The sequence below is a fragment of the Lagenorhynchus albirostris genome, chromosome 10, assembly GCF_949774975.1.
Source record: "Lagenorhynchus albirostris chromosome 10, mLagAlb1.1, whole genome shotgun sequence".
In the NCBI taxonomy this organism is placed as follows: Eukaryota; Metazoa; Chordata; class Mammalia; order Artiodactyla; family Delphinidae; genus Lagenorhynchus; species Lagenorhynchus albirostris.
The window spans coordinates 73298804-73312875 of NC_083104.1; the positions used below are offsets into that span (position 1 = coordinate 73298804).

General features: G+C 43.8%; 1 protein-coding gene across 2 annotated transcripts in view; it reads right to left on the reverse strand.

Moving 5' to 3' along the window:
- Positions 1-2400: 2400 nt before the first annotated feature.
- Positions 2401-14072, reverse strand: part of SUPT3H (SPT3 homolog, SAGA and STAGA complex component) — a 449170-nt gene continuing 437498 nt past the window's right edge. The window contains exon 13 of one of the 2 annotated variants that reach the window (XM_060163028.1): positions 2401-2787. The gene's annotated coding sequence lies outside the window, so the exon portion shown is untranslated. Of the gene's footprint in view, positions 2788-6536; positions 6726-14072 lie in introns of those variants that run through there. The other variant, XM_060163030.1, reaches the window with a different exon arrangement.

Here is a 14072-nt window from a genome sequence, read left to right on the forward strand (position 1 = left end):
AATGACCTGAAATATTGTTTTCTCTGTGTGGCTGTTTCACCATACAATATTCAATTAAGATTATTTCTTTCAGTTTGAGTACTTTTATTTTTTTTAATTATTATTTTTTTGGTGTGGTACGCGGGCCTCTCACTGTTGTGGCCTCTCCCGTTGCAGAGCACAGGCTCCGGACGCGCAGGCTCAGCGGCCATGGCTCACGGGCCCAGCCGCTCTACGGCACGTGGGATCCTCCCGGACCGGGGCACGAACCCGTGTCCCCTGCATCGGCAGGCGGACTCTCAACCACTGCGCCACCAGGGAAGCCACAGTTGAGTACTTTTAAATGTTCATTTATATGTTCAATCATACATCTCCTCAGCAGTTATTACTCTTTGGGACTTACCTTGTTCATCGTTAGTCAGGTTATTATTGACCTTCCCCCTTTAGCAGGTAAGCTGCACAAGAGGAAGGTCCCTTTCTAGCTTGTTCACTGTTTACCTGCAGTACCTAGAATAATTCCTGGCACATAACACACCCACATAAGATGCCTACAATATGGTAACTGTTGACATATGAGAATATGTCATCCCAACCATGAGAAGTAGGTATTATTATCCCCAGTTAAAAGATGAGGAAATTAAGGCTCAAACAGAATAATTACTCATGCAAGCCCTCACATAAAGTAACAAGTGGAGACTTGGGTGAGGTTGGGCTGGTGGATGAGATCCGGGACTTACAGTGATTCCAGATTTGGATTAATTCCATCACTTACAGAAACAGAGGCCCTAATTCTCTGTGTTCCTGGAAAAGGAAGCTATAGCAAGAGTCTTCCAGCAAGTGCAGGAGGCAAGGCAGGCCTGGGTCACCTTGCCACCCAACTCTCATAACCTAGGCCATAGTCAAAAACTTTCCCTCTTGGATTTGCAACAGGGAAAAGGATTTCTCCCCGAAGAGGTTCTTTGTGGTGGAAGGAGCACTGATGTGGAGTCGGAGACCTGCTTTAGAGATCTGGCTTCACGTGTCAGCTGTGTGCCCCAGACAAGCCACGCAATCTCTGCGAACCTCGGTTTCCTCATTTGGAAGATGGGCTGATGGTCCCAGCTCTGAGCACTACCCAGGGCTGCTGTGGGATGAGCTGAGGCTGCAGGTGAGGAAGTACTGCATCTGTGAAAGGCTTTCTAGGTAGAAGGGGGGTACTATCCCTCCCTCCATTCTCTTTCCCGGTGGTATTTAGTAGAAGCGTGTTCTCCTCTGTCAAAGGCTTTCAAAGAAGTTGGCAAGGGATACGTTCACCCAGGAGCCAGGCAAAACGCTTTTCTGGAGGAAATCATCAAATGAAAAACAAAAAACAAACAAAAAACAGGGAGTAGATGGAACATTTGGCTTTTGCTGATTACTTAAAAGAATCTTCAGAATAAACCAGAAAGTTGGAGAATCTGATGAAAGCTGGAGGTGGGGTCACAGTGGCACCACTCAACTCCTGTGAGGTAGGAATTATCTCCTCCCTTTTATGGATGAGGAAACTGAAGCTCCAAGAGGTCAGGAGACATGCCCAAGGGTGCAGAGCTGACCAGGACCAGAGCCAGAACTCAAAGCCTGGAGGGAAGTTCTCACTCCTTCACCTCGTCACCATGTCCAGGAAAGTGCAGCAAACTCTGGTAGGCAGTAGGGCTGAGAGAATCACACAGTGAATAGTCTACACTGAGACGAGCTTCACTTTACTTGGCTGAGCAAACACTGCAGAAGCTGCATCCTTCCTGTGCCACGTGGCACAGTGCTTGACACATTGAGGGCTCACGGAATACAAGAGAAAAGGCTGTTTCAGAGGGTCCTGGATGATCCGCAGGAAGATGGAGTGATAGCCATGCTTGCAGACACTGGTAACAGCCATAGGAGCTCGTCCGGGGCCAGCAGTCGTATTTGGCTTCATGGCCTTGAGGTCAAAGAGGATTCATGGTTTCAGAGGAAAGGAGAGAAGCCCAGAGGGAGTCAATGAAAGGCCACATGGATCCACTCTGGGAGGGTGCGGTAACGAAGGCTGTCATTTTACCTTCTCCATCCCAGGATCAGGTAAAAATGCTGACGCTGCTCCTCCTGGTTCCATCACGTCTGATTTCATGAGAGCTGGACCGACAGGAGAGGGGAGACCTGCTCCAGGTTTGGTTTCAGCACAGATTTATGACAATGCCCTCGGCAAACCTACAACGCAACTCAACTATAACTGGACAAGACGCAAGATCACCTCTGAGCACTTTCTTTTTTTTAATTTTTACATCTTTATTAGAGTATAATTGCTTTACAATGGTGTGTTAGTTTCTGCTGTATAACAAAGTGAATCAGTTATACATATACATATGTTCCCATATCTCTTCCCTCTTGCATCTCCCTCCCTCCTACCCTCCCTATCCCACCCCTCCAGGCGGTCACAAAGCACCGAGCTGATCTCCCTGTGCTATGCAGCTGCTTCCCACTAGCTATCTACCTTACGTTTGGTAGTGTATGTATGTCCATGCCTCTCTTGCGCTTTGTCACAGCTTACCCTTCCCCCTCCCCATATCCATCTGAGCACTTTCTAAGCTCCTTAGGAAAAGGTTGAGCACTGAGGCCAGGTTCTATTATTTATTATTTATTTGCTTGTTAGTCTCCTGACAGTAGGGGGATTTGCTGCTGTTACTGTCTTTAACCTCTAGCTTTGCCTCCCTGACTCCTCGGAGCCCGCTTTTCTGTCTAGAACCACATGGAAATCTCCAGTTTGTTCCATGGTTGAATCTGTGTGGTCTTAAACCCTTCTGCACCCCAGACTTCCACCTGTAAAATAAAAATAACAGTATCAATCTCAGAGCGTTGTTGTAAACCTTAACTGAGAGGGCTTCCCTGGTGGCGCAGTGGTTAAGAATCCACCTGCCAACGCAGGACACGGGTTCGAGCCCTGGTCTGGGAAGATCCTACATGCCACGGAGCAACTAAGCCTGTGCACCACAACTACTGAGCCTGCACTCTAGAGCCTGCGAGCCACTACTGAGCCCACACGTCGCAACTACTGAAGCCCGTGTGCCTAGAGCCCGTGCTCCGCAACAAGAGAAGCCACCGCAATGAGAAGCCCGCGCACCGCAACGAAGAGTAGCCCCCTGCTTGGCCACAACCAGAGAAAGCCCGCAAGGAGGAACAAAGACCCAATGCAGCCAAAAATAAATAAATAAAATAAATGTATTAAAAAAAAGATTAAATGAGTTACAAATACATACACTTGTGTGTGTGTATATTTTAGATAACTTTATGTGGAACAGATGAGTACTTTTAGAGAGCCTTCTCTCTCTGTTCACTGGAGAAAATTCTGTCCCATTCTCTGATTCCCTTTCCCATGCTGTCATCAGAACACAAAATGACAAGGAGTCAGGTGGTACCTGGAACTTCTGATTCAGAAGTCTGCACTTGAAATCACAATAAGGAGAAATGTTTTCCTCTGGTTTGAGAGAAAGGGAAAAAGAATGATGACTGCAAGGGGCTGGAGTTTAATTATGTATAATTATATATTTATTATATACAGATACTTTTGTTACTTTAATTTTGCCCTAGAGGGATGGATATAAATGACTTAATTCTCTTTCCATTCTTTTCCTGATTGGAATTTTTGCTCGTTGGCCTCCCTGCCTATTTATCTTATACAACATATCTCAGGTGATGAAACCTGGGAGCTGAGTGAGCAGCTTGGGAAAACTTGGGGCTTCTGTGGAGAGCAGCGAGCCATTGCTAGGGAGGCTGGAGGGAGTGTATTTGTTTAACATCCTTCCTCCTGCCTTGTCAAGTCCAATGGCATGTTATTTCCACTGGGTGGGAGCCAACGCCGAGTTCCTCCCTGTTGCGTCCAACCTTGAACATTGCTCTGCGATTATGTTTCATCCAGGGATTAGCAAAACACAGAGGGGAAAAAAACCTGAGAAGGTGTTTGGCCCGGGGCTCAGTGCTGCGTTAGCACAATCCACGAGCATCCTCGGCTAATTGCAGAACAGCAACAAACAGACAGGCTCAGAAGCTCGCAGGAGCGCTTCGTCTTAGGTTACTGTCAATGGTTTATTTATTGTGTCGAGCTTTTCTGTGTGTGTTTTTGTTGTTTGTTTTTTATAACCCCCCCCAAGGAGACCCCAAATAAACAAGCAGTTCGCACCCCCTCACCCTGGCTGTACCATTTCTCAGTGATCCAAACATCTGGGAGCAGAGAGCGGGCAGCGAAGTATTCTTCTTTTTGGACTTGCCAAGTGTCATCATTCTGTCTTGAGCAAATCTTGAAGCGGCATTTTTCCTTTTATAAGGGGATACTGCTTCACTTAGCTGTTAAAAGCAGAAGACCCAGAGATTCCCAAAGAGACTCCTGAAAGATCAAGTTCTGCTACTGAAGTTCTGCTACCGGCAAAAGAGGCACAAAGGGGGCATTTCTGAGTCAGCCTCACTCTGCCCGTGGCCGCCCCTCCAGGGCTTCAGGGGAGCTGGGCTGCGGGCAGCGGATGATGTGTGAGGGGAAGGACAGCGTCCTTCTGAGGATGCCTCGGCATCTCTTTTCTTCACCCCAGAGCTGGGCCCTCTTGCTGTGGCTGCTGGTCTGGAGCACGTGGCCCTTAGCGAAGGAGGCGTCAGAACGAACATGTGCCAGGGAGGAGGAGAAAGGAGGCCTTCCTCTGTGGGCCCAGGAGCGTGAGTGCCACAGCCTCTGCCCACCTCTCAGAACCCTAACCTTTTACAGCCCTTTTGGGGGCCCGGGGGCAGGGGAAGCAATACCTTAGCAGGTACTGAGCTGCCCCCAAGTTGCTACAGACCCAGGAGCTCCAGGTCAAGTTATCAAAACTCCGAGGCATGGGGTTGTGCTGAAATGGTTTGCAGCACAGTTGGGGAGTGTGTGAGGTCACCAGCTGGTCCCATAAACGACTGCATAAGGGTTACAGTCTTGAGAAAACGCCAACGACCCTGAGATGTTGAGACGACATCAGGAGAAGGGGGAAAACGTTCGTGGTACCAGCGACAGGTCTGGGATTGAACGCGTAGCCGAAGATTGAAGTGCGACTGTGGAAAGGTTCTGTAGTTTCGCCTATGCAAGAAGGATGAGAGTCTGGCAGGTTAATTTGGTAAATCCATAAATCAAGAATGGGATTTTGACTTTGAACCATTATATTTACTGCATATTAGTTTAACAGATTCCACAGAAAGAATTCACTTGTTACAATAATGTTTTTATAAACGTCAAGGGAACGTTGGCTTTCCTTTCAGATACTGCCTTGCATTCACTAATATTATATTATTCTTTTAATATTACAGACCCACCTGAGACCTGACCAGGACACCACCCGATGAGCCATTGTGTCCTCTGCCCAAGAGTGTGGCCCAGGATTCAAATTAGGTGACGAGGAGGCCGGAGCACGTTCTCCTGTCCTGACAGACTTCTCTGAACTTCTCGCCACTTGCTAATTAAGCGACCGAAGGGACTCAGGTGAGCTGGAGGAAAGCCCTGTCTTTCTCCAACAGCTAGAACAAGGTGGCTGTTTTCTAAGACAAATGTGGGTAATGAACAGAAGGAAGGCCAGCGGGCCGATCAAGTTCTATAAGAAACACATGCAAACAGCGCACCCTTCCATGACACAGGCTCACAGGGATGACAAACCGAGTGTGTGAGACACGTCCCGAGCAGGGGCCTGTGTGACCCCCGGAGCAGTGGCGGGAAGCGCAGCTCAGCACAAACCACATGCGAGATGAGTTTCATTTCCCCTCTGGTGCATCCTGAGAGCGCGCTGGCAAACGAGCGAGTCTACTGTTTCTTGCTTCTCAGCACCTGTGACATCACCGCTGAATAAGTCAGGGAATCACAACCATATTTCAAAGAATCATTCAGTTTTCTCATTAAGAATTCTATAGGAATTTTTTTTCTTCCACAGCAACAGCCTTGCCAAAACAATGTTAAAAATAGACCTGGTAATACCTTTCACATTGGTAGGCAGCCATGAACGTCTAACAGCGTATATGTCCGGCAGAGGTACATAACTGTAGAATTAGGCACTGACTTTTACACAGTAACATAGAGGACATATATTTGCCAAAAGGACTTTTTAAAAAATGAAGCAAAAAACAAACCTTGGGCTTAGGTTGACCTAAGGGAAGCAAAACCTGTTAGCTGCTTCATTTTCTCGTAGGAAAGTGCTTGTTCAATGCACAGAGTATTTTGGGGTAAATGTATGTGTAAAAAAATTCAAAAGTGGTTAAAACTAGATATTTTGACTCATCAGCTCATATGGTAAGTTCCCCAAATTCAAGGGTCTGAATCCTGGCTCTCAAAGTATAGAATTATTTTTGAGACAAGAGGCATCATATGCTTGTCTGGGCCTGCACTGCTTGGGAAAGGGACACAGTTAAGTTGCAAAGTGGTTAGGGTCAAAGGACCCCCTGCTGAGAAAATATACTGAGTCTGACAGCTATGAATCTTTCAGCAAGATCAGGCCTAATGAGACACTACCTAAAAAGAGGTAATGAAGTAAAATATAATGATTAGAAAATGTACTTACATTAGTAACTATTCGAGGAGTGTCCTTTGTGAGTTCCAAGTAAACCACTGGCTTCCAGAGAAAGGGCTGAAAAATGGGCCAAGCTGGCCTCAAAGAATCTTCCTGCTTGACATTGGAAGTATGGGAAATATGCCTCCACACATTTGGAGGCTGGAGACATGGATGTTTCCTGAGTTCTCTACTTTTTGTCAGTAGTTGGAACTGATCAATAGATGATAAAGAATTGATGGCTTTATAAACACAGCTCTTAAATGTAACACAACTTTCGGATCAGCCTTGACTGGAACTTTTTAATCTCTAGAAGTACATCCACCAGTGAAAGTTTTCTTGCTTTTTGGGCAACAATATAGATGGAGATTAACCCTGTTCTTCCCACCAGGCTCTAAAAATTATTTTGGCCAAAATGTTTAAGTCAGGGGTTTCAGGCAGCTAAAATGAGCTTAAAGAGCTTAAATGAGTCATTAAGAATTTTACTGCTTAAAGTAGGCATATCTTTTCCTAGTAGACATAATGACATAACAGTAATAAAAATGTAATATTCAAGTAATTGCTGTAATGTAATTATAGTTTGGTCATAAAGTAAGATTAGAGGTCTGGGATGGCTGTTTGGTGGGTGTGTATTTCAGTGTCTGAATGTAGTCTTCAAGGTGCCTGTCCTGTCTCCCTGGAATGCTGGTGCAGTTCATCACGTAACCAGGTAGCCAGGAGCCCAGCTGAGCCAGCAATATCTAGGGGCTCTGTTTACCCCACCTGCCCTCTCTGGACACCAGCATCCTGCCTGCCACAGATACCTAACCACCACAGTAACTGGAAACAGTGTTTCTGGTCTTATACAGACAACACAAGGAGAAGTAAAGAAGGTCAGAATCCTCCCTAGGGGAGGCACCAGATGTAGTTCAGTGGCCAACCTGGAAGGGCCACCTCTCTGCCCACCCCGTGCTGTAGCTCTCGGGCTCCCTCTAATCCAAGTGCGGGGGATGAGGGGGCGGGTGGGTTCTGCTCCCTCATGTCTCTGCTGTGCTGCGGGGTTAGACTGATCTGGCTTTCGGAGGGGAGAACAATTTCATTAGGTCTGAACAAAAAGAGTGGAATTAGGCGTTTACCCAAAGTGTATCTTATCAAAGGATTTGTCATCATTGGAGGTATTCTTTGAACTGTTATACATGAATTTCTGTCTGCATTTCTTATTTAATGGCGTGACCTCAAGAAAGACAAAATTCAAGCAAAAGAAATGCTTAACATTTGTGACCCAAAATAATAAAAATAATTAATTAACAATATTTACAAGGAACAACCGAAAGAACATCAGATTTGTTGTTGTTGTTGTTACTAGTTTTCCTTTGTAACTAACAGGTAATTTGTGGGGAGGTAATTTGAGACTATGTAAATTTCTACTCCTTATCAGTCTTTCTCCCCCACTGATGATCTTTTAATGCCTAACTCCAGCTATATTTATTAGTTGGCATTCTATGGCAAAGAAGAGCTTTCATTTTCTCCCTTATTTACTTATTTATATTATTTATCTTATTCTATGCATGATAACCCATCACTATAATCACATTTTCCCAGATTTAGCCAGTGGGAGCCTCTTCAGGCTCCCATTTGTGATATTTCCCTGTGGTTCCTTGAGCAACTCTTTATTTTCTGGTGAATTAGGATGTTCCAGGCTAATTTTTCAAGGCCTCTTTCCCTGCCCCAGTCCTGGAATCAATCAGCCGTTTTTCCAAGGAGGCTGAATATCAGTGGAGAATACTTAGAAACTAAGATCTGGGTACTAGATGCGAAAGAGTATCACTTTTTAAGTGTGCAAAATTTATTTCCAGTGTGATTGGTCAGTTTGGAAGAATTCAGGGTGTCTATAGAGAGCTGAGTATCCAGAGGTGAAGGTTGCCTTTGGATCCTGACAGATCCTGGAAATTTAAAAGGAAATCAGCCCCTCACCCCCAGTATTACAGGTCTGTCACACAGGATGCCAATTCCAGTCTCAGCAAACTGATACGATCCTTAGGCTTTTCTCCCTCTGAGCAAATACTGTTCTCTAAGCCTCTGATAGCTCTAAATGTCTCTTAACCCATGGTTCAGTCACAAATCAGCAATGTAGAATACTTCACAAACTCAACTTCTTGCCAATATCTGTCACTTTAAATATCTGTGGTCTCTAAATGCCCTCTTAGGGACATGAATCTCACACCTACAAAGGCTGGCCATGAATACAGGTAGCTACCTGTGCACAAGTGCCTCATCATTCCTGCTTGTGTGTCACCTCAGTAAGCAATGTGTAGAGTCTCATTCTGCACCTTGAGTCTGCGGTCCTGTTTTCCACAATGGTGACTGCTGAGCTGCGGCTTCAGGGAAGGTGGGAGGGCCAGAGGGTGGCAACGGTGGCCAAGAGCAACGGTGGGCGTACAGGATTTCCTCTTCTTCAACTCCGTTGAGCGAAGTTGAAGGAGGGCAAAGCGTGGGATTTGACTGATCCTGGAGAGCTGCTGGCTTCTACTTGGCATCTACACTCTTAGGGCTTGAAAAATGTTATTTTTACCCTAAACTTCTATTTCATTAATCTTGTGTTAAGAGTGGTCTAACCCTGTTAGTTGGGTAGGCTGCTTCTGTTCCAATTAGCATATATTTCCATAAGTGTTGAGTGGAGAAGGGGATGGAAGAGGCAGAATTTCTAAACTATTGACCTTGGAGGGACTTGTACGAAGGTGTGTCTGACATGAGTGTAATACAACTGAAAAGTGTAATACAACCGGAAAAGCTCCAGTAAATGGTAAGTTATAGTTGGCGCTGATGATTTATGCTAAACAGAATAAACTATGATGGGAACATAAAATATTTCTAAGCTTACACTCTATTCACTCAATACACATAACATTCAATCTTCCTCCTTAAAAAATAGATATTTAGAGCACTGAGAATCTCCAGAGGAAATCAGGTTATTTACTATCTATCTTTGTGTTCGCCCATGTCATACATTCCAAGTTTAAGAGTTGGAAATGCTTTGATATTCTCAAATGAAAGGTACTGTGTGATGCCCCCATTTAAATGTAAATCCTACTATTATATTATCCCTGCCATTACATTAAGTGACTTTCCTTTCCACTGACAATTTGAAGGGGGAATGTCAGAACAAGTCTTCAGTAGCCAAACTGTTTCATTGTTCAAGTATTGACAGGCCAGTTGCCTAACCAGAAAATGCAGAATTAAACCAAGGAAGCTTATTTTGAGAGCAGGTCTGTGGCAATCTACCATATGTAAGACCAGGAGGTAAACAGGAAGTACTGAGTTGGCTTGGTCTACTCCTACAGGCAACAGATAGAAATAAAATCAGTGTTTACCAAATGGGAAAGCACAAAGCTGGTACAGAGAGAAATGCTATTTTCATGCTTCTAAAAAGGCATTACAAATAACACGAAGTTTCAAACCTATAATTAAAAACTATTTTTAAAAAGCTTTGATTAGGTTACCTTCAAAAATAGACATTGTAGGCCGAAATAAACTTCTTAAAGGTCAACTTTCACCTATGCTGGTTTCCCCTAATCCATTCTCTCTAATGCCCTCTTAAACAACAGACTTCAAAAGTAAAAAGAGTGTCTCAGAATCACTGAGTAGAAGTTCAGTGCTCCCACTTAACAGATAGGTAATCCAAGGCCCCAAAGTTAAAGCAATTTATAAAATGTCACACAGCTAAGTAGGGGCAGGGGGAATTTAGGATCTGAGTTATTCATGAGGCAAAAGTTACGGATAGACTGAACTTAGTGCCAGACACAAGGACACAACCCTTTTGGTAAAGGGGCTAAATGCATTGTTGGTGTAGTTTTGACTACACCAAAAGAGAGGTACCATGCATTCAAACTGAATAGACTCCCCACCTTTAGAAAGGACAAGACCCTTTCCTCTTTTGTTGTCAAAAGCCTCAACTGAAAAATGAGGTGATTCTGCAGTTCTAATATTGTGAATCTGAGAAAAGAAAGAATTGAAAAAGGTGATATGATCTAGGGAAGTAGAGAATAAACAAATGGAAATGGAGATAGATTTTTTTTTGGTGAGAGTAATTCATAATATTTAGAAATCTAGTTGGGTTGTTTGAGGTCAATTAAACTTTAGTAACCCAGTTTTCGGACCAACATCAGCACTCAACCCAGGAATAGCCCAAGAGAGGAATGGGCAAAGTACAAGATTAGGCAATTCAAAAAAGAACGGCGACACATGGCCATAAACACATTCAAAATATTCAACCTCAATGGTATTCAAAAATGCAAATAAATGAAGTGGTCAGACCTTCCCCTTCTTTAAACTGGAAAAGATTAAAAAAGGTAATGATACCTAGTGTTGGTGAAGGCACAGGGAAACTGACTTTCAAACATTGTTAATGAGAATGAAAACTGGAAAAACCCAACTGGAGGGCCATTTGGGTAAGTCTCAAGCTTTTAAAATGAGGCATACCTTCCATGGAGCAATTCCAATTCTGAGAATTTGCCTTAAAGAAGATAAAAAGAGATTTCCACAACCAGTTTAGTGGATTACAACCGGGCACAAATTCTTTGCTGCTCTTCTTACCAAGAGATAGAGCCTATTTCCCTTCCCCTCTAACCTGGACTGGGTTTGTGACCAGCTTTGACTGCAAAATATAGAAGTGATGCTGTGGAACTTCAGAGCCACACCTGAAGAAGAATCATAGTTTTCATTGCATCCCTCTTGGAAGACGACTGCCTTTCTTTTTTTTTTTTTAAATTGAAGTATAGTTGATTAACAATATTGTGTTAGTTTCAGGTGTTCAGCAAAGTGATCCAGTTATATATATATTTATTAATATATTTCAGATTATTTTCCATTATAGGTTATTATAAGATATTGAATATAATTCCCTGTGCTATACAGAAAATCCTTGTTGCTTATCTATTTTATGTATAGTAGTTTGTATCTGTTAATCCCAAACGCCTAATTTATCCATCCCCTCCCTCCCTTTCATTTTGGTAACCGTAAGTTTGTTTTCTATGTCTTTGAGTTTGTTTGTAAGTAAGTTCATGTGTATTGTTTTTTAGATTCCACATATAAGTGATATCATATGATATTTGTCTTTATCTGTCTGACTTACTTCGCTTAGTGTGTTAATCTCTAGGTCCATCCATGTTGCTTGGAAGGACTCATTTTTTAAAAATGTACATTTCTGGTCTCTCGCAACTACTGGATGTGAATCTCTGAGGGATGAGCCTAGAGACACACACACACACACACACTTCCCCATGTGCTTTATAAATGATCGTGGTCATAAAAGTGTGAGAGCCGTGGTGCAGAGGGAACACCACCAGCATCACACCTGACCAGCTGGGCATTTGGACAAATGCCTAGAACATTCTTGCCCTGAAGTTAGTGCTTCCTGGGCCACAGATAGAGTGCCTCTAGGGGCACTGAGGACCCCTCCTCACACGGGAGGACACTGGGAGTAGGAGAAGCCATGCCTACACCCTCTTAGTATGATATTCTTTAGGTCCATTCATGTTGCTGCAAATGGCAATATTTCATTCTTTTTTACGGATGATTACTGTTCCATTGTATGTGTATACCACATCTTCTTAAACCAATCATCTGTTGATAGGCACATTATCTTTTCAAATTAGTGCTTTCATTTTTTCCAGATATATACCCAGGGGTGGAATTGCTGGATCAGATGGCAACTCTATTTTTAGATTTTTAAGGAACCTCCATACTGTTCTCCATAGTGGCTGCACCAATTTACATCCCCACCTGCAGAGCAGGAGGGTTCCCTTTCCCCACACCCTCTCCAGCACTGATTATTTGTAGGCTTTTTGATGATGGCCATTCTGACCAGTATGAGGTAATACCTCATTGTGGTTTTGATTTGTATCTCTCTGATAATTAGCGATGTTGAACATCTTTTCTTTTTCTTTTTTTCTTTTTTGCGGTACGCGGGCCTCTCACTGTTGTGGCCTCTCCCGTTTGCGGAGCACAGGCTCCAGACGCACAGGCTCAGCGGCCATGGCTCACGGGCCCAGCCGCTCCGCGGCATGTGGGATCCTCCCGGACCGGGGCACGAACCCGTGTCCCCTGCATCGGCAGGCGGACTCTCAACCACTGCGCCACCAGGGAAGCCCTACACCATACACTTTTAACCGTATTATTAAATCCTCCAAATAAAGACAATAGCAAAATGCTTCCCCCTAGCATGACGCATGCTAACCCTCTCCTCCAAAGAGGATATGAATACCTTTGTGGTCTTCCTCCTGAAAATCTATAAACTCAGTCTAATCATGAGAAAAGCATCGAACAAATCTCAGTTGAGGGATATTCTACAAAACACCTGACTGTACTCAAAACGGTCAAAGTCATCAAAAACAAGGAAAGTCTGAGAAACTATCACAGCCAAGAGGAACCTAAGGAGACATGTCATAAGGAAATGTAATGCGGTCCTAGGTGTGATTCTGGAACAGAAAAAGGACATTAGGTAAAAACTAAGGAAGTCTGAATATAAGTATGGGCTTTAGTGAATGATAACATATCAAAATTGGTTCATTAATTGTAACAAATATACCATACTAATGTCAAATAATAATAGGAGAAACTGGGTGTGGGGTATATAGGAACTTTGTATTATCTGTGTAATTCTTTTAATAAATATAAAACTATTCTCAAATTAAAAGTTTTTTTTTTAAAAAAGGATATAGTCCAATATGACACATCCATTTAGGGTGATGTTTGTTCTTTTCTATGAGTTGATATCCTGCAACTTAAATACGGAGATATATGGCTAACCACTATTAATACCTGATAATAGGGGAAAGGGAGAGGGGGAAATAATAAAGAATTGTTTAATACCGAAACAAATACGCTGTATTCACATTAAAGTAAGGAAGAGATTCTCATAACCACTCCTGTCATCATTTCTGTAACAGGTCCAGTGGTCATAGCTAGAGCTTATAACTTCCTTCTTCCACTAGCCAGTTCATACTCCCTTAGCCCTCAATAAACACCTCAGCTGGTATGGTTCCTTGCTTGATGGGGTGAGCCTGCCTCTTTCTGTTTCAGTTATATTTTGCTGTATAACAAATCCCCCCGAAACTTAGTGGCTTAAAACAACAATGATTTATCATTTCTCACGATTCTGGGGAGTCAGAGATTCAGGCAAGTCTTGACTAGGTAGTTCTGCTCCGTATGGCATCATCTGGTAGTTATCAGCTGCATTCAGCGGGCAGCTGAGCTGGACCAGAAGGATCAAAAAGGCTTTGCTCATCAATTTGGAGATTTGGAGCCTCAGAGCTCCCCATGATCTCTCCTTTTGCTTCTGACAACCTTTGGCTTCCTCACACATGATAGTTTCAGGGTAGTTGAATTTAAAAGACAACTGGCTTCACACAGATGGCCAACAGGCACATGAAAAGATGTTCAGGGCTTCCCTGGTGGCGCAGTGGTTGAGAGTCCACCTGCCGATGCAGGGGACACGGGTTCATGCCCCGGTCCGGGAGTATCCCACATGCCACGGAGCGGCTGGGCCCGTGAACCATGGCCGCTGAGCCTGCGCGTCTGGAG